Source organism: Pleurodeles waltl, chromosome 6 (genome assembly GCF_031143425.1).
Source record: "Pleurodeles waltl isolate 20211129_DDA chromosome 6, aPleWal1.hap1.20221129, whole genome shotgun sequence".
NCBI classification, from domain to species: Eukaryota; Metazoa; Chordata; class Amphibia; order Caudata; family Salamandridae; genus Pleurodeles; species Pleurodeles waltl.
The window spans coordinates 1,652,156,494-1,652,175,405 of NC_090445.1; positions in this window are offsets into that span (position 1 = coordinate 1,652,156,494).

Sequence of the window (18,912 nt, forward strand, 5' to 3'; positions counted from 1 at the left end):
GTCTCAAAGGAGCTGTTGATGATGGTGCGGAGGTGGGGGGCAATGATATTGCTGGCTTTATTGAAGATATGGTGTGGGCAGGGGTCCGATGGGGAGCCGGAGTGGATGGAGGCCATGGTGTTGACGGTGTCTTCATTGTGGACGTGGCTCCAGGTGCAAAGGAGGTTGGTATCACTTGGTGCATTGGAGTCTTGGGTCTCTGTGATTGGCTGGTGGGTCTGGGGGTTGAAGCTGTTGTGGATGTTTTCGATCTTTCGATGGAAGTAGGTGGCGAGGGAGTTGCAGAGCTCCTGTGATGGCGGGGGTTCATTGGAGCAGGGCCCGGGGTTGGAGAGCTCTTTGATGATGCCTAAGATCTCTTTGCTGTTGTGAGCGTTGGTGTCTATGCGGCTTTTGTAGTAGGTTCTTTTGGTGGTGCGGATCAGCTGGTGATGTTTGTGGATGGCAGTCTTGAGGGCGATGTGGTTGGATTCTGTAGGTTCATGGTGCCAGGTTTTCTCGACTCTTCTGCATTCCTGTTTGGAGGCCTGTAGGTCGGGGGTGAACCAGCTTGCCTTGGTTCTGTAGTGGATGTCTGAGGGTTGTTTGAGTCACGCAAGGGTGTTGGCGCAGTCGTCTATCCATTGATGCAGGTTAGTGGCGGTTGTGTTGGGGTCCGGGATCCTAGGAGGTAGGGCATGGGTGAGGGTGGAGACCAGCTGTTCTGACGAGATTTTGCTCCAGTAGCGGCGGGGGGGTTATGTAGGGTGGTGGTGAGTGACTGGCTTCTGGAAGGAAAAATGGATGCAGCGATGGTCGATCCGGTGGTGTGGCTGAAGGAGGCGTGGTTGCTGGCTGAGAAGATAGGGTCGAGTGTGTGGCCTGCGGTGTGAGTGGGCAACGTGACGAGTTGCTTAAGGCCGAGTTTGTCAAGCAGGTTAGTGGTGTTGATATCGTTGTTGTTTTCTAAGTGAAAGTTCAGGTCACCGAGGAGGATGTAGTCTGTTGAGGTGAGGGCTTGGGCACTGATGATGTCGGCGATGGCGTCACAGAAGTGAGGTCAGGGGCCCGGGGGTCTGTAGGCCAGTGTTTCTCTGAGGGAGGTGTTGGCGTTAATGTGAATTTTGAAATGGAGGTGCTCGGCTGGGTTGAGGGTGTTGTGGGTGCTGGTTGGGACTCTGATGGTACTTTTGTGGACTATGGCGATTCCTCCTCCTGGTTTGTTGGTGCAGTCTCTTCTTGTGATTTTGTCGCTTTTAGGGGTGGCTATGGCTATGTCTGGTTCCGAGGCTGAGTTCATCCAGGTTTCGTTGAGGAAAGCGACGTCAGGTGATGATGAGGTCAGTAGGTCCCAGAGTTTGATTGCGCATTTGTGGACGGAGCAGGTGTTGAGGAGAATGCAGCTGAGGTGGTTGTCGGCGGGTCTGTTGCGGTGATTGGTAGTTAGGGTGCAGGTGAAGCTGCAGGCTCTGCAGGAGAATGGTCCCTTGGTGTGCTTCGGAGTGGACTGGAAGCAGACGGAGGAGCGTCCTGGATTGAGGGCATGGAGGTCACTGGCTGTGTAGCGGCGTCTTGTGGTGCGGGGGCCCAGTGGGCAGGGCTGACTGGTGCTGTGCACAGTCCAGGCGCGGACGGGCGAAGATGGGCTTGCCAAGCAGCTGCCATAGAGAAGGGGAGGTGGGAGGGAGGAGCAGCTGGGAGGCAGGAGGGAAGAGCGAATGGGGATGCAAGGGGGGCGGGCCGCAGGGACGGGAGGCAGAAACGGCTCAGGAGAGTTGAAAACAGAGCGCAAGGGGCACAGGGCACAAAGGGGCAAAAAATGGCACAGAAAAGGTACAAGCAAGGAAAAAAGGCACAAGAAAGTAAAAAGCACAGAAAATAAGGCACAATACTAGGAACGCTTACCAGAGCAGCCCACTAGACACCAGGGATGAGGCGCAGGCTGGTGCCTTCGGGTGGTTGAGGGCCTCGAACACGCGACAGCAGCGTGGGCGGGGTGAAGGACACGGACACAACTTGGTGGATCTGTGTGCGTGGGGAGTGAGCTCTAGACCCTAAAAGCAGGTCAGAGGTCACTCAACATAGAACATAGAACATAGAAACCTCCGCTCAAGATTGGCATCCCGCCTTAAAACACCACCATACAAGAAAAAGACAATAGGCAGTACATCCTTCTCTGTTCAAGCAGCCAAACTATGGAATTCCTTACCCCCAAATATAAGATCATCGGATAACTATCTTGACTTCAGAAGACTACTCAAGAGTAGGCTCTTTCCTTCATAACCACCATATTCAAACAACAATGGACTGCATATACCTGTGTTAATAAATATTTATAATCTATTTCTTAATAAATAATACACATACTCTTTAAGCCTGTTTAACAAATGTATATTAAAACACGGTTAAATATATATATGTGTGTGTGCATGTGTATATATGTCTGTGTGTATCTACATATATATGTGTATATTATTCTATGCTTAACATGTTCATAGGTCATTGCATAGCTCCTAGATAAGTTGTTATATTAGATTTTATGAATCCCTGCTTTCTTTTTTATATCACAATGAGCAAATGCTATCTTAACTATTTAACAGCAAGCACTTTGCTATTGAAAAATTGAGGAAAGATAAATGAATGTTAGAAAAGTACACTTATTAATTATCTTCAAATATTACAAATCTTGAAAGTCTGTGTTTTTACAATACTACCTTTCTTCTCATATTATTATACCCACTATTATAGTCCTTGCACATATATTCCCTTACTATATTTACATATCTATTTATTTATTGCTCTAGCCTATTGTACTAGAGAAAACATACATTAAATTAAATCTATAAATAAAATTCAAACTATGAATAATTAAATAAAATAAAATAAATATGTTGAAAAATTATATATATATATATATATATATATATGATATATATATGTGTGTATATATATATATATATATATATATATATATATATATATATATATACACATATTAAATAAATACATATATATACATTTTACTCTCTCCTAAGCTTTACTGTACTTTGTCTCCACATCACCCTATGTCTCTATCAATCTACCCTCCATCCCCACTCTGACGCATCCGAAACCAATTCAACTACTTTAATCCCCAAAATAACTCGGCCTAAGCTCTTCCCTCCTCTACTGCATCTACCTCACCCCAAACCTCAGTTTACTACCATGATCTCTCAAACAACTCTACTAAATTCTCCCTCATTTATCTCACCTTTGGCTCATTCAAAACCCCTCCTTCTACTATGATCTCCCAACCCCTTTCCACAGACCTTTCCCTCCTCCATATCTCTTTTACTCATCCCAAGCCTCATCCTATTACTATAAACTCCCAATTATCACTTCTGGATTCTTCCCTCCTCTGTCCCTCCATTACTCTAGTCAATCCAACTAACAAACTCACATATTCTCTGCTCAAATTAACTCATAATAATACTAATACTGTACTCATATTTCCCTATACTAATCCACCACTAATTCCTCTTGGGTTCCGGAGTAGCATGCTACTCGCTAAAAAGCACTTCAAGGCCTCATCAGGGGTAGTGAGCACAATATGAATACAATAACAATTATAATTACATATACATATTTGTTATTTAGACCCAACTCTTCAGTACACCTATTGGGCCTGTGGACTCTGTCACAAAGAAGAACTGCTGTGCTGCTGAAAGGACTGCCACTATGCTTGTCTGCTGCTCAGAAGAACAGCTGCCCTGCTGTGCTGGCTTGCTGCCTCACTACCCTCTTGACTGGGTGAGAATGACTGAACCTGCATCTCTAAACTCAGGACCACAGAGTGACTCCAAGGGCTAGTTGGCTAGCCTCCTGGTCAGAAGGATCAGGGACAGAACAGACTTCCAACAATCTTGAACCCAGCACCCACACCCTTCGTAGTGGGTGCTCAGCTAGTCCATCTGGTGATTTTGCTGAGCTGACGCAGCTCCTCCATCGTGCAGTCAATATCCAGCTGAACAGGTGCATCACCCATGCTGCTCTACGCATCACCATGGGAACCGAGCATCATCTCTGCTGCATGGACTTACTTGATGCAAAGTCTTCGCATCATCATTGCAGCCCATCAAATCTGCTGCTGCACAATGCATCTCCATGCAAGGACATTGCCTTGCCCAATGCAACCCATCGGAAATGTGACGCATCTCCACACAAGAATATTGCATCACATTTTGCAGCTCCCCAGAACCAACATGAGTGACCTGTCTCCTCGCCCGGACCTTGCATCGCCTCAGCTGTGAAACACATCCTTGACATGGGACTTTGCATCTCTTTGCAACGAGGATTAAGATACTATGTTCAGAGGACCTAATTGGGTCCCTGTAGCCAGCCCGTGCTCCATCGCGGTTGGCCTGAACTTGTAACTTTGTTCCTGTCCAGCGCAACCAGATAACCACAGTTGCTGCTTTGTGCTTCTTGGCAGTGTTTTAATTGAAAACTTGCATAACTCTGGTTCTCCTGATTGGATTTTTGCCATTTGTGTCTTGGTTTATGTATTAAAATGTTCTCTATTTGTCTACATTGGTGGGGGATTTTTCTTGTGTTGTGTTTACACCTCATTATTGTTTGAAGTGCAGCATAAATACTTTACACATTGACTCTAAGTTAAGTCTGACTGCTCTGTGCTAAGCTACTGAGGGGTGCGGGGGGGCGAGCACAAGTTTATTTGAGGTTTGATTGTGGCTTCACCCTGACAAGAATTGTGGTTGCTGCTTGAGTAGGGTCTCATTCCCTGAACCAGTAACATAATTTCTTACGTTACACCACTGACATATACACTATGCTGCCATCAATCATGGAAGACATCCAACATATTAGAGAAATAGAGAGCACTATTCTCCCCTAAGTGCAATTACAATGCAATACCAGGGAACAATTCTGTGCTACTTCCACATCTCTATGACAGCTCCTGAAAAGCATATGGCAGTGCTGTAAGACAGACCAGTTGAAGATCAATGATAGCAAACCAGAGATAATGATCATGGGATAAGCTACAAAGAAAAAGAGAGGCATGGGTTTTAACTTCATAAAACTGTTCTGGAAGTCGTTTCAACTGATCCACATATAAGTCTAGAGACTGACAAAAAAGGCTGAAGGGCATTCTATATACAGAATGTTTTGAATTAAAGTGGGGCAGATTGAAATGGATTTGGATTGGAGTGGGGCAGGTTGTTTTGGATTGGAGTGGGGCAAATTGTTTCAGATGGAAGTGGGTCAGATTGTAGTGGGGCAGATCGTTTTGGATTGGAATGGGGCAGACTGGCGTGGGGCGGATAGGAGTGGGACAGATTGCTTTGGATTGGAGTGGGAAGACTGGAGTGGGGCAGATTGTTTTGGATTGGAGTGGGGCAGACTGGAGTGGGACAGATTGTATTATGGTGGATTGGAGTGGGGTGAATTGTGTTGAAGTGGGGTGGATTGAATGGGAGTAGGGTGGATTGGATGGGAGTGGGGTGGATTGGAGTGGGGTGAATTGGGATGGAATGGAGTGGATTGGATTGGGATGAGGTAGATTGGATTGAAGCGGGCATATTGTTTTGGATTGGAGTGGGGCAGACTGGGGTGGGCGGATTGGAGTGGGGCAGATGGTTTTAGAGTGGAGTGGGGCAGACTGGAGTGGGGTGGATCCGAGTGGGGCCAATTGTTTTGGATTGGAGTGGGGCAAAATGGAGTGTGGCAGATTTGAATGGGATAGATTGTGTTGGATTGAAGTGGGGCAGATGGGAGTGGAGCAGATTGAAGTGGTACAGATTGTTTTGGATTAAGATGGGGCAGATTGGGATGAGGTGGACTGGAGTGGGGCAGATTGTTTTTAATTGGAGTGGGGCAGATTTTTTTGGATTGTAGTTAGGCAGATTGGAGTGGGGAGGTTGTTTTGGATTGGAGTGCAGCAGATTGCAGTGGTGCAGACTGTTTTGGATTGGGGCAGACTGGAGTGTGAAGAATGTTTTGTATTGGAGTGGGGCAGTTTGTTTTGTATTGGAGTGGGGCAGATTGGAGTGGGGTAGATGGGAGTTGGGCATATTGTTTTGGATTGGAGTGGGACATATTGTTTTGGATTGGAGTGAGGCAGGTTGGAGTGGAGCAGATTAGATTGGAGTGGATTGGGAGGACTGGAGTGGAGTGGGTTGGACTGGATTGGGGTGAGTGGTTTAGATTGGAGTGGGGTGGATTGGTGTGGGGTAATATGGGGTGGATTGCTGTAGGGCGGATTATAGTGGGGTGGATTGGGTGTACTGCATGATTAAGTGTTAAAGCATAATTTCATAAATTAAACATAATAAAGAAACAACGTTGCATTGCAATATTTTGAACAAGAAAAACTTTTGAGAAGGGCGCTCATGAGCAAAAAAATAAATAAAACATGAGTGGAAAGTCAGAAAAGACCTCTTGACAAAATAAAAGAAAATTAGCTATAAGAAAGCAAACTCTGCAATTTTGTTTGTCCTGCTCGGCACATTTTTGCCAGTCACAAGCCTTCTGTTTCCAGGCCACTAGAAGTTAAAAAGATCAAAATAGTATACCTCGATCACGTCGAGAGCAGTGGATGGGCACACATTAGGTTGAATCAGTAAGTGCTTGGTCTCTGTGCCACAGAGAGGAATGGAAATGATGCCAGGCCTGAATTGGACGAATTTCAAGGCTGTAAAGAAGAGTGTCACGCAACCCAACAAATGGTGAGTGACAGGCGGTGTCCAAGCCCTTTACTGTACACAACAGAGTCTTGCAGGCTCAACCCTAAAAAAAACAAGCCTATGATTCCCTAACAAGTCACAAAGAGATAACATTTAACTAACAAGGATTTTAGGCAGACAAATCAAATCAGTGCATACATCTGCATTCTTTTAATTCGCACCTGTGACCCTTTCCACTCCTCCTTATTTCAAATTATCATATCAGTCCACTTTGAGCTGATTGTCAAACATTTTATCACATCTATTCACATTTTTTCTTAATGATTTTAGTGTTTATTTGTATTTTTAACAATTATTATTTTGCAAATCTGTAAAAGGGTTTTAAAATGTTAAGGTATTCTTTTTGATGTAAGAGGCTGCCTTCCAAAAATATTTGTAATAAAGTATTAAGGGGTGACTGGATTTCATGGGCAGAAGGGGCGTTGCCCTGCAACCCTCTGGAAAGAGGCAAGTACAGGGAAATTAACAGACAGCAGCTGAAAAGAAACTACTGCTCTGACAAAGGGTGCTGAAATCTCCAGGGTGAACTCTAGTGAAGGTTTTCTTCGACCTGCAGGAACAAGCTACAGCAGTGACATCATTGTAGAGGGAATGCTGAATTATAAAGTCATGGATCTGGTTGCTTTTGGGGTGTGTCAACAGTGACCTTGGGAGGAGTTACAAAACTCCATTCACTTCAATGGCGGAGTGGGGCAGGCCAATGAGGACAAGGAGGGAGTGGGTGGCAACAATTTGTTGATCATCACAGAGGGGCAGGCTGTAAGAGGGGTGCAGGGTGTTGCTCTCTCTGCAGTAACGCATTTTAGTACTTCGTTTGGTTTCACTTAAAAAAAACATTATGGAGCTGGCACACAGAGTGCTCCTCATCTCGACTCCTAGTGAACTAAGGGGTAAGTGTGCAGTTAAGCTTCTGCATCGGGGACATCTTCAACCCCACTACCTCCACCACCCTCCCTGCTTAGCAACAACAGGGGGGATAGGGTTCTTGATGGATCTCTTCTGTCTGCAGCTCATCAGACAAGGCTCAAAATGAATGTGGGAGGGTGAGTGAGTGAAAGGAAGGGTGGTGGATGATGGATAGTTGGATCAATGGATGGCTGGATGGAATGGTGAATGGATAGATGCATCAGTGAATGAGTGAAAGGAAGAATGGAAGACTGGAAGAGTGAAAGGGAGAGAGGGTGTATGAGTGAAAGGGAGATAGGGTGTGGGAGTGAAAGGGAAGATGGATGGATGGATAGATGGATGTATGGATGGATGGATGGAAGGGTGAATGGATGGAGGAGTGAAAGGACGGATTGATGGATGATAAGATAAAGGATGATGGATGGAAGAATGAGTGAAAGGATGGATGGATGAGTGGAAGTGTAAAAGGATGGATGAGTGGATGAATGGATGGAGTGAAAATATGGATGGATGAGAGTAATTATGTAAAAGTGAAAGGATGTATGTAAAGATGGATGAGTAAAACAATGGATGGATGGATGAGTGAAAGGCGGAATAGGTGGATGTCTGGATAAAAGGATGAGTGAAAGGGTGAATTGATGGATGGATAAATAGATGGATGTGTGAGTGAAAGGAAGAATGGCCGAGTGAAAGGGTAAAGGAGGGATGTGTGAGTGGATGGATGGGTGTAAGGGTGCATGGCTGAGTTAAAGGGTGGATAGATGGATGAGCCAAAGGGAGGACAGTGGATGGATGGAGAGAAAGGATGGATAGATGAAGGGAAAGGGAGGATGGATGAGCTTAAGGATGAATAGATGATCGGAAGGATGGATAGATGGATGAAAGGGTGATGGATAACAGAAAGGATGAATGATTAAGTGGATGGATGGGTTTGAAGGATGGGTAGCCCTGGACCAGTGATGGCTCTCATTTATGGACTCCACAGCAACATTACACCCCTCTTGTTTTGTGGTTAATTTGATTGTATCAGGAGTCAATAATAATTCACTCCTGGTACAACAAAAAAATAGAATGCAAACCTCTATAGGTCCAGCAACAAACTGAAGCCGCTAGTGACATTGTTTGATTTCTAAATCAGGTGAAGGAAGGTGCCTGCACCATTCCAGCACTGTGAGCATGTCTGTGTGAGTTAAAAGGAGAGCAGGTCAGTGAAGGAGTAAATCAGAGTGAGTGAGAATGAGTAAGGATGAGTTTGTGTGAGAATGAATGTGAGTGAGTGATGGATTATGACAATGAGTGTAACTGAGTGTTACTCTGTGTGAGACACAGTAAGACTGAGTAATTCAGAATGAGTGAGAATGAGTGAGACTGAGTGAGACAGAGTGGGTCAGAGTAGAATGAGTGAGATAGTGAGTCAGAGTGAGACTGAGTGAGTCAAAGTGAGACAGTAAACTAAGGGGGTTATTTACAAGAGGCCAGCACCACTAGAGTGTTACTTTTTTAGACACTCCAGTGGTGCAGTCCTCTCAATCATATCCCTGAGGCGATGCAAATCCACCCTTTGTGGCTTTGCATGGCCCCGGAGATATGGAGTAAGGCAAGGCAGTGCAAAGAGCTGCCTTGCCTTACTGTGCGCCAGGAAGCGTTGCAGTGGGTGTTTCCAAGCAAAACCCATGTGTTTTGACGCTGCCCAAGAATTACAAAGTTATGTAAACCTGGGGCAGCACCGAAACCTTATGCCTCCCCAGAGCAGGCATAGCAAGGAGAAAGGCTTTCATTTTTTCTTGTTTTTATCTCTTTCTATGTGTGCTGCATTCTGTAGAACACATAGAACGAGAACAATGCCCCCATGGATTGTTTTGTGCAGGAAAGTGTCCCTACCTGCACAAAGACAATCCTGCCAACAAAGCAGAACATGTGTGCCTGTATTGTGCTCTGCACCAAAGTGTGCACCACTGCTGGCTGAATGGACAGGAATGCACCGTATCTAGTAGATACAATGCATCTCTGCCCTTTCAATTTGGCATAGGGCAGAGCAACAACAATACTTGTGGCACTACACTATGCCAAATCTTTGTAGATCGGGCCCTTAGTGCAAGAAAGTGTGAGAAAACCCTTCATGAGGAAGCTCATTGGAATTCAAACCAAAGATTACACCCCATCACTTTTAAAGGTCACCAGCCGCCACTGAAACTATTTGATTTTTTGGGGAAATGATTTTTATTAAGACACTCTAAGTCCCGCTAAGGACTACCAAAGAACCAAAGCCTCTAAATCTTGAAATGTTACAGCAAAATCAAACCACCACCCAAATATTATGAAACTTTATTATCACTAAATATCAAGCAATGCCTTCAAAACGTAGATTAAGAAAGTGAGTGTACGGGAGGAATGGGAAGGTGAGGTAGAGGAGGGTAGGAGAAGTCCTGGGGTGAGAGCAAGAACCCACATTGTTTACACTTCAAGAACTATATCCATTTATCGTTCAGATCCTGTCACAACCCATTGTGATAGCAAATGACATTCAGGCCGAGCACAGACCTCTACAGTTCCACTCACAGCAGCAGAAGGGATCATGGATTACCCACAATGCTGTTTAAAGCGCACTATACTGGTCAGAAAAGCTTGACCGTCTCAAGCATGGTGAAATGAAAAGTCATGCCTAACATTTCGGCCTTCACAGGGAGCCGATGCTCCTAAACTGATTGGCTCTTTAGGAAGTCTTGTAACACTCCCTCACATAATCTGCATTTCTGCATTTCCACACTAAAATCTGGAAGAACGTTGCAAACCAGCTTTGAACGTAGTCACTTTTTTAGGTTGAGCAAAGCAGCGTGCAAGCACTGCTTTTCTGATGTGTTGGTACCTATTTGGGCTTTTAACCACGTCCACCTCAAGTCCATCACTTTCACTCGTTCGTGGGCTTGCCTTTCAAATATCCTTTGATGACATTGGTAAATGCTTTAAGTTTGTCCCTCCTTTGGGCGGTTTTGTTACCACCTTAAAGACTGCCCATATTACATGGATAATTGCACGTTTGCTGATATGTTTGACTGTGAGAAGACTTCTTTTTCCTTTTGTGTCTCTCCTTCACGCTCATGCTCATGGTGGCCATGGAACTTTGAATTGGCTCACTTATTTAAACTGTTTTACTGTTGTTTTTCAATTTATGTTGCGAGAAAAGTCCAGTTAGGAATTTACAACGCTAATAGTGCTAACTCGAGCAAATGCGAGACCCATTGCATTGCAAATTCTTGTTGAGGTTGAGACTGCAAAGGGCAGAGTTGTTGAAGGCAAAATAATGGTGCCCTGGTCATGTTATGAAGTATAATTCACTGCCCTGTTCGAAAACCTACAAACTCAGTCTACCGCTTTTTTTTCCACTGACATAATCTTGGGCAACTGAGATAGAAAGAAGTCAGAGACCACCTCAGTAACATTTTCTCCATCACGGCTAGAATAAAGAAAAGTCCCAATTTCTGAACTACATGGTTAAGCATCATGTCCCAGACCACTTAAAGACAGGCTTGATGCGCAGCCCATCAGTTTAAACTGCGGGGACCCAAAGTCAGAACAGTGACCTTAGGTGACTGGGCCTTCTTGGTTACAGGAGCCAAATGTTAGAACTTGCTTTCCCTCTCTTTGTAAGTTAAAACAAATTTAATAAATTTAGGGGCATATTTAAGAGCCTCTAGCGCCACTGGAGCGTCACTTTTTGTAACGCTTCGGTGGCGCTAAGCACTGCTCCATATTTACAAGTAGGTGTAACGCCACCTTTTTGTGGCATTACGCCTCATTGTAAATATGTGCCCCTCCAAAGCAGTTTTCTGCGTCAGAAGGTCGTGCAATGGGTGTTGCTGTGGGCATTCCCATTGCTTTTGACACTGCCTCAGATTTACGAGTTGTCATTAACCTGAGGTGGCGCCAAAAACTAAGGCCACCCCATGGGTGCTGTTAGCATGGCAAAACGAGGAGAAATACTTTTATTCTTCCTCGTTGTTTGCTTTTTCTATGTGTGCTGCATTCTGCAGGACACATAGAAGAAGCAAAATGCCATGGATGATTGTTTACATGCAGGAAGGGACACCTTCCTGCACATAAACAATCTATCCCCTCAACACAGACACCCTTGCACTATGGTGCAAGGATTCCTGAGTTGGCACTAGGAAGCTTAATTCACCGCCCGCAGGGTGAAAACACGGGGATGCACCGTATTTCGTTTCTCTAAACACGGCGCACCCCTACGTTTCAAAAGTGGCACAGTGCTGCTATTTTTGGCGCAGCACCGCGCTGCGCCACTTCAGCATAAATCAGGGCCTTTGTTTGTACAGTCAGTAATTTCCCTCTGTTTGAGCGATAAATCAAGTGTATGTTATGTTATTTGTTTAAATTCTTAAATTTGACGCTTTGTTCATGCCGTCTTCGAACCAAAATAACATATTCAGACTGTAAGTGATGGTAATTTAAAGTGCAAATTAAATGTACATCTCTGGCCACCATACTGCCTGAATATTTGTCTGTGTTTGCTACCAACTTGTTCTACATCTCACTGGCTAGTAGAACTGTGTGTTGCCTGTTTTTAAAAGATAGCTGGATATTTGCCAAAATCCTTTTACAATTATGCCAATATAGGGAATGGCTTGCTGAAGATTGTTGTTATAAGCTGCATCATCCTCATAACCTGTTTGTGAACATGAATCCTTTTCATTAATGTTGGCTCATTAGCCAAATGATTCATGAATTCTAAAAGAAGTGGTTGCCTATGGAGATCATAACAAGATGGATATGGTGGATGACCATGCCTAGAGACTGTGCTCTAACAGGAACTGCTAGAACACGAGAACAGCAAATTGTTAGAGGGAGATCTTAGGGTGCACGAACAACAAAAATTGATGAAAACGATCCCAAAAGGCAAAGCAATCGGCCTGGATCGTATACATGGGGAAGTCTATTTCACCCTACCTAGTTTTCAAGGAATGATGTTTTTAGAAGTGATAGTGGAAAGCCATGCTTACCAGCAAAATGCCTCAATTATGGATTGACGCCAAGATCAGTAAATTTGTGAAACGGAGCAAACCATCCACTCTTTTTCAGTCATAGGTAGCTATTTCTTCATTTAACTCGGAGATGAAAATCTGTGCGAAGTTATTAGCCAAGTTACTAGGTCCTTTTTGGTCCTCTATTGGTTTACTCCAGCATCGTTGTTTTGTTCAATTGGAGAAAATTATTTTGCACACAAATCTAGCCATATGTCTGCTAAATCAGGCAGAAGAACCTATGCAACCATATTTTGAAAACCAAGTGTGCAACCTTTTTCAGCAGTCTCAGAACAGCCTGGGTTTATTGGCTCAGAATGCAACAATTAGAGCTTTTTATCACAGGTCTCATGGGTCTGTACCTTACTATTGAGCCTAAAACTGAGCACCAAGTACATCCCTTGAACATATAATTCTCAGGGTAGTGAAGTTGAATAGTCCAAGATTTACTGAGGGAGGTTGTGTGGTTAAACCTATGCTAGTAATCAGAAAATCAGGCCCATATTTATACTTTTTTTGCACCGCATTAGTGCTACTTTTTGACGCAAAAACTGCATGAACTTACAAAATACAATAGTATTTTGCAAGTTTGCACCGCTTTTGCTTAAAAAAATGACACAAGTGCGGTGCTAAAAAAGTATAAATATGGGCCTCAGTGTCTAGTCTGTTGTTATACATATAAGACGAAAGTACTGATCCTGTAAAATACAACTCAATTCTGTACATGCAAAATTCAGACTACAGAAATAGTTCACAGTTGTGGGGGTATCGATCACTGTACAGGGGTTGCCAGCTGGTAGCACACTCCCTCAAAGCACATTCTACTTCACATGTATAATCTGAACACACACAAGTGCCTGTCGTCCATGTGGAGTGATAAACCCAGTTTAGAATATAGAAAAACCAGTTTAAACCATGGAAGAGCCTGTAGGAAACTCTGGATGGCAGGCAACATTGTAACAAGGCCTACAATGAGACTATAATTTGTTGCTGCCACCAGTGTCAGTAGTCTACAGCTCAATGAGCCGACAGTGGTCACTTTCGGAAATGGAGGGTGCACATGGTGTGCCCCTCTGGGCTACAAGGCCAAGCTCTGGGTCATCATCCGTGCCACAGGGAGGCCTCAGCTCATACACATACCTGCTGTCTGTGCTGAGGCATACAATCTACAACAAACTCACTATGGGGAACTCAAGGCAGGAGTACAAGCTTTCCAGAGGCATGCACAGCGTCTTTTCCATCCCAACGCAGAGAATTCCTTCGACCATGTGTTGTGGGGCTTTTTAAAGTAACTGATGAATAAACTGGGAATTGGAAGACATTCATTAAATGACTACCAGTGTCATGAATATGCCCTCAGGCTAGGATATTTGCCAATGAAAGGAACCAATTCTAATGTGGTTTTAGATTAGACCTGAAACTTTGCCCATTTCATTAATTTGTTTCTTGTCTTTTGTGTGGCTCTGGGTGTATTCCCTTTGAAGTTTAAATGGCTTTTATTAGTTGGAAATCTTATTACTTTCTACAGTGTGAAAGCTTTGCTAATGAGTGCTAAATACATATTCCCCATTTGGCTAATACCTTGCCTTTTGTTTACTATTACACATCCCAGATCCATCTTTTGCATTACTTCATCCACATACATGTTTATAAACTCCTACCTTAATAGATGTAATCTTGTTGAGAACTGTGAAAATTTACGAAGAGAAGCAGTGTGCTACTTTCCATAAATTAATCTTAGGGAACTCCATGAAATAGGCAACTGGCCCTTTAGACAAAACATGAAAAAGAGAAGACAAACGTTCCTTTGTAACAGGGGACAAAAACTCCCAATGACACTCAGACAGCTCTGAGAGATAGAAGGTAAAATATCCCCTTTTATGCAGCCAGTGTCCTGCAGCTGGCTGCCTATCCTAGGGGCTGTGAGGCAGTCGAGGGCAGCTGAGCTTCTTCATGGAAACGTATCCTCCTTCGGCGAGTGTTGGAACAGATGTACCCTGTGCATGGTAAATCATTGTGTCCCCCAGCCCTGAGTGCCTGGTTGCATGCAAAACAGGTATCCTGCCTTTCTTTTTGGCCTTGGCTCCATGTTAATCTAGCGTGTTTGCAGATGCATGGGCCTGCCTCTGGTAATGTCAGGTCTAGACCTGGCTTTGCTTCCTGGAGGGGTGCACAAAGCATGCCCTCATAGAAGGCATAGTACTACTGCCCACACCCTGTGCAAGTCACATAAAGCAGAGGTGACAGCATACAGTTTTGTGAATCATTATTGTGACTAGACATTTTTCTCAGTGTCAAGGAGAGGGTGGTCTACTCACACCTCTCCCATGAAGTTCTGCTCTTATTAGAACCCCAGACCTTGCACTAGCATTCCATGAGTGTGCTAAGTATGGGTGTGTGCAGCGTGTGTAGCTAACGTATGGTAGTAAGATTCAGTGGGTACTGAGAGTCTGAGTAATGGGGCACAAAGGATACATTGTGGAAAGCTCCTGATATAGCAAGGCACTGGATGGAGGGTGATACAGGTTCCACAGAGAATGAAAATGCAATGACCTCACTCTTTCACTGGAGGATGAAAACCAGACACCGAAGTGTGGGAGGACTAAGGATGGACTACTTAGAGAAATGTAATGAGGTTCTTGTAACCAAATGACTGCTGACTACACCTACCTGAGCACTGCTGTTTAGTAGATGGTATTAATGAGGGATGGAACTGTAGATTTTGCTGTTCAAGGTGAATAGGTTTCTAGGTAGAGCCTGCTCTTTTGTCTGTTCCTGATTACTGTGTCACTAAAGGCGATGACAACCAAAAGCAGAGATCCCTGCTTTTGGCTGCTTGGAGATGCTGCTTGGAGCAAGCAGCATTATCTACCTGCTTTAAGTGTCATCACCTTGCACAAAGACTATGGTCCTCATTATGACCCTGGCGGGCGGCGGAGGCCGCCCGCCAGGATGCGCCCTCCAAAATACCGCGCCACGGTCAAAAGACCGTGGCGGGTATTACAAGTTTTCCCCTGGGCTGGCGGGCGGTTGCTGAAAAACCGCCCGCCAGCCCAGGGGAAAACGACCTTCCCACGAGGATGCCGGCTCGTAATCGAGCCGGCGGAGTGGGAAGGTGCGACGGGTGCAGTGGCACCCGTCGCGTATTTCAGTGTCTGCAAGGCAGACACTGAAATACTTTGCGGGGCCCTCTTACGGGGGCCCCTGCCGTGCCCATGCCGTTGGCATGGGCACGGCAGGGGCCCCCAGGGGCCCTGCGACCCCCCCTACCGCCATCCTGTTCATGGCGGCTTTCCCGCCATGAACAGGATGGCGGTAGGGGGGGTCAGAATCCTCATGGCTGCGGAGCGAGCTCCGCAGCCATGGAGGATTCACACGAGCAGCGGAAAGTCAGCGGGAGACCGCTGACTTTCCGCTTCTGACCGCGGCTGAACCGCCGCGGTCAGAATGCTCGTTGGAGCACCGCCAGCCTGTTGGCGGTGCTCCCGTGGTCGGTGGCCCTGGCGGCCACCGGCCGCCAGGGTCAGAATGACCCTCTATGTCTGAGTAACTGCTGGGAAATGAAATTTGAAAGAGAACAACCCTAACTAGTTCTGAAACATTAGACAGTGGCTCCACACACCCTGTCTTGAAAATTTGTAAAACAGTTGGATCCACACCACTCCGCTCTTTTCAAATTCCAAGTTCTTCATCATCATGGAAGGGAGTGCTCCACAAAATACTCAAAGAATTCCTGTGTGACTAAGACTAGTGCCTTCAGGACAGCCAGTACCCTAGTGAAAAGGGGACATCTGCTGAAGTCTGCACTTTCTGCTGGAGGAGCTGTGGGTCTGCATAGAGAAGTGGTTCCCAACCTTTTGACTTTTCTGGACTCCCACTTTATCATTACTGGAACCCGGGGACCCCCACGGAGCCATTACTACAATCTGGAGACCCCTCGCTGAGTCATTACTGGAAGCCGGGGACCCAGGCTTAAACATTGTCACTGAGTTGAAGGCCAAAACAGTACACACAAATACAGAAACAAACATTCTATCACACACATATACACATGATAACACATTTTATTTAATTTGAAAACAAATAAAATAAAAAGGTAATTTTAATAGAAAGTTGGAGCTTTTCTATATTCAGTTGAAGCCACACATTGTCCATACTGTACTCTGTTTGATGCAGCTGCACTGCCCCCCCAAATCAATCTGAGGATACTAATTTCATGTTTAACCTCCAGATTCAAATTCCTTGACATTTACAGTATGTTTTAAAAAATGTAATCGTACATTTAGCCACTTTATTTATATACACTTTAATAATCTGCTAACATTAGGTAATTTTCTAAGCAGTCACGGACCCCCTGAGGAGGCTTTGTGGAACCACTGGTCTAGAGCATAGAAGCCTGCATGACTGTTGAGAGAGGGCAGGAGTGCGCCTGGCCATGCAGGAGAAGAGACTGTCGTGGAGTGGAAGTCCATCATGTTTCTGGCATGTGGAACAGCTAGAGGTACAATACACCTGAGAGAGAGCGAAGCCAGCACAGACTTGTGTGAAGGCTTTCTCCTGGTCTCTCAGAGCGGTTTTTGCTAAGAACTGAGCTACGACCTACTGAGCATCATTGTGGCATCAGTATCTTGTCAAATGCCAGAGAAATAGGTGCTGTGTTCTCAGACATTGGATCGCTATGTCCCCCAAAGACACTGCTGGTGGTGCCCAGAGTGCCAGGAGGCCACGGCTGCCTATCCAAATAGCTGGTCTGCATCCAGCCACAGACGCCACTAATTCTGAGGATCAGTGTGGCCATGTGAGCCTGTCGTGTTGAACGCACCCAACAATTAAGTCCTGAGTGAGGTTGCTGCCACAGCCTCTCCAGAGTATGGAAGTCCCAGCTGAAGGAGAAGGTTTTCTGGATGTGTCCACCTCACCCTACCAGAATTGCACCTACTTTAGTGCAGCTGAGCCCTGGACCTAACTGTGAGTGCAACAAGAGACTGAGAACACAGATTGCCAGGCTGTAAAAACTTAAGATTTTTACTGGATAAAAGCGCACTGAACTGTTTTGCATTTCTGAACATAGAGTCACTTGTGAGTGAACTGCACCTGTGTCTTTTCTGTGACTAGACCCATGCTAATCGACTTGGTATTAAGGCCATTCAGAAACTCCAATAGCTGGGGGGTTTGTTTTGAAGAAGTGTAGTACCCCACTAAAGATTACAAACAGCGCTGCAACCTTGCAACTGAACGCTGAATTGTGCTGTGTAGTATTTTGCTTTGGATTGTGATTGAGTACTTTCTTTTTAACTAAAAGTCAAAAACAGTAATGGATAATATGTTATTGTGAATGTAGTTTCTGAGCTCTTGCCCTCCACACTAACTCCCTGAGAAGGCTTTGATTACTTGCCCTTGCTACAGTGGGAGCCAAGCCAATTTGCAGAGCCATAGTAGGACAGGTCTCAGGACATCAGTGGCAAACAATCTCATGCAACATGGTTGGGTCCGAGTAGCCCCTGCCTGCCCTATGGCTCCTTAACTGGGGTCTAACAGTGACACATAGGGAGCAATAGGCCAGAACTATGAGGTGTGCCATATGCTACCCTTGCCCTCAATTCCTGCACTGGAAGATGCGTTCAAGGTATTAGGGAGGAGAAAGGGAAAGGGCTCCGCTCCTAATTATGCTCTGGTAGGCACTAAAAAGGAGGATAGATTGAAGAAACAAGGCAGAAAAAGGGAGATTTTTGTTCTATCTCAGTAGGAATTCAGTTGAGAAGAGAGCACAAGTTTGAGGGAATGGTCATTGTCAGATGGAAGGTGGTGAGCTACTTAGGCACCATACAATACACCCTCTGCCCTGCACGCAAGTACCCAAAGACGTTGTTACCAGGTGGAACAGGGGGTTTATAATGCTAATTTTGTAAATGGGAAAGCATCTCAGTAATATATGCATACACCCTGCCTTTCTGAAGGAGTCAGGAAAAGACAGTGAAAGGTTTGAGGTAAGTCACACTTTTCCATCACTAGGAGCGGACAAACAATTGGTTACGGGGGAGAGGTGGATGGCAGAAATTAACGCCATTAAATAATGACACACAAACAATTCAACCACTGTTCTGTCGTTGGTGCTGTGAGCCATACTACAAGTGTGCATCCCACCAAACCAGCGTTAATAACTTCCAAGTGTGTCTCCTGGACTTAGTACACCTTCCTCTCGGTCTCTCATCACGTTGTGGACCTTCTAGATGTGTTGTACTGTTGAT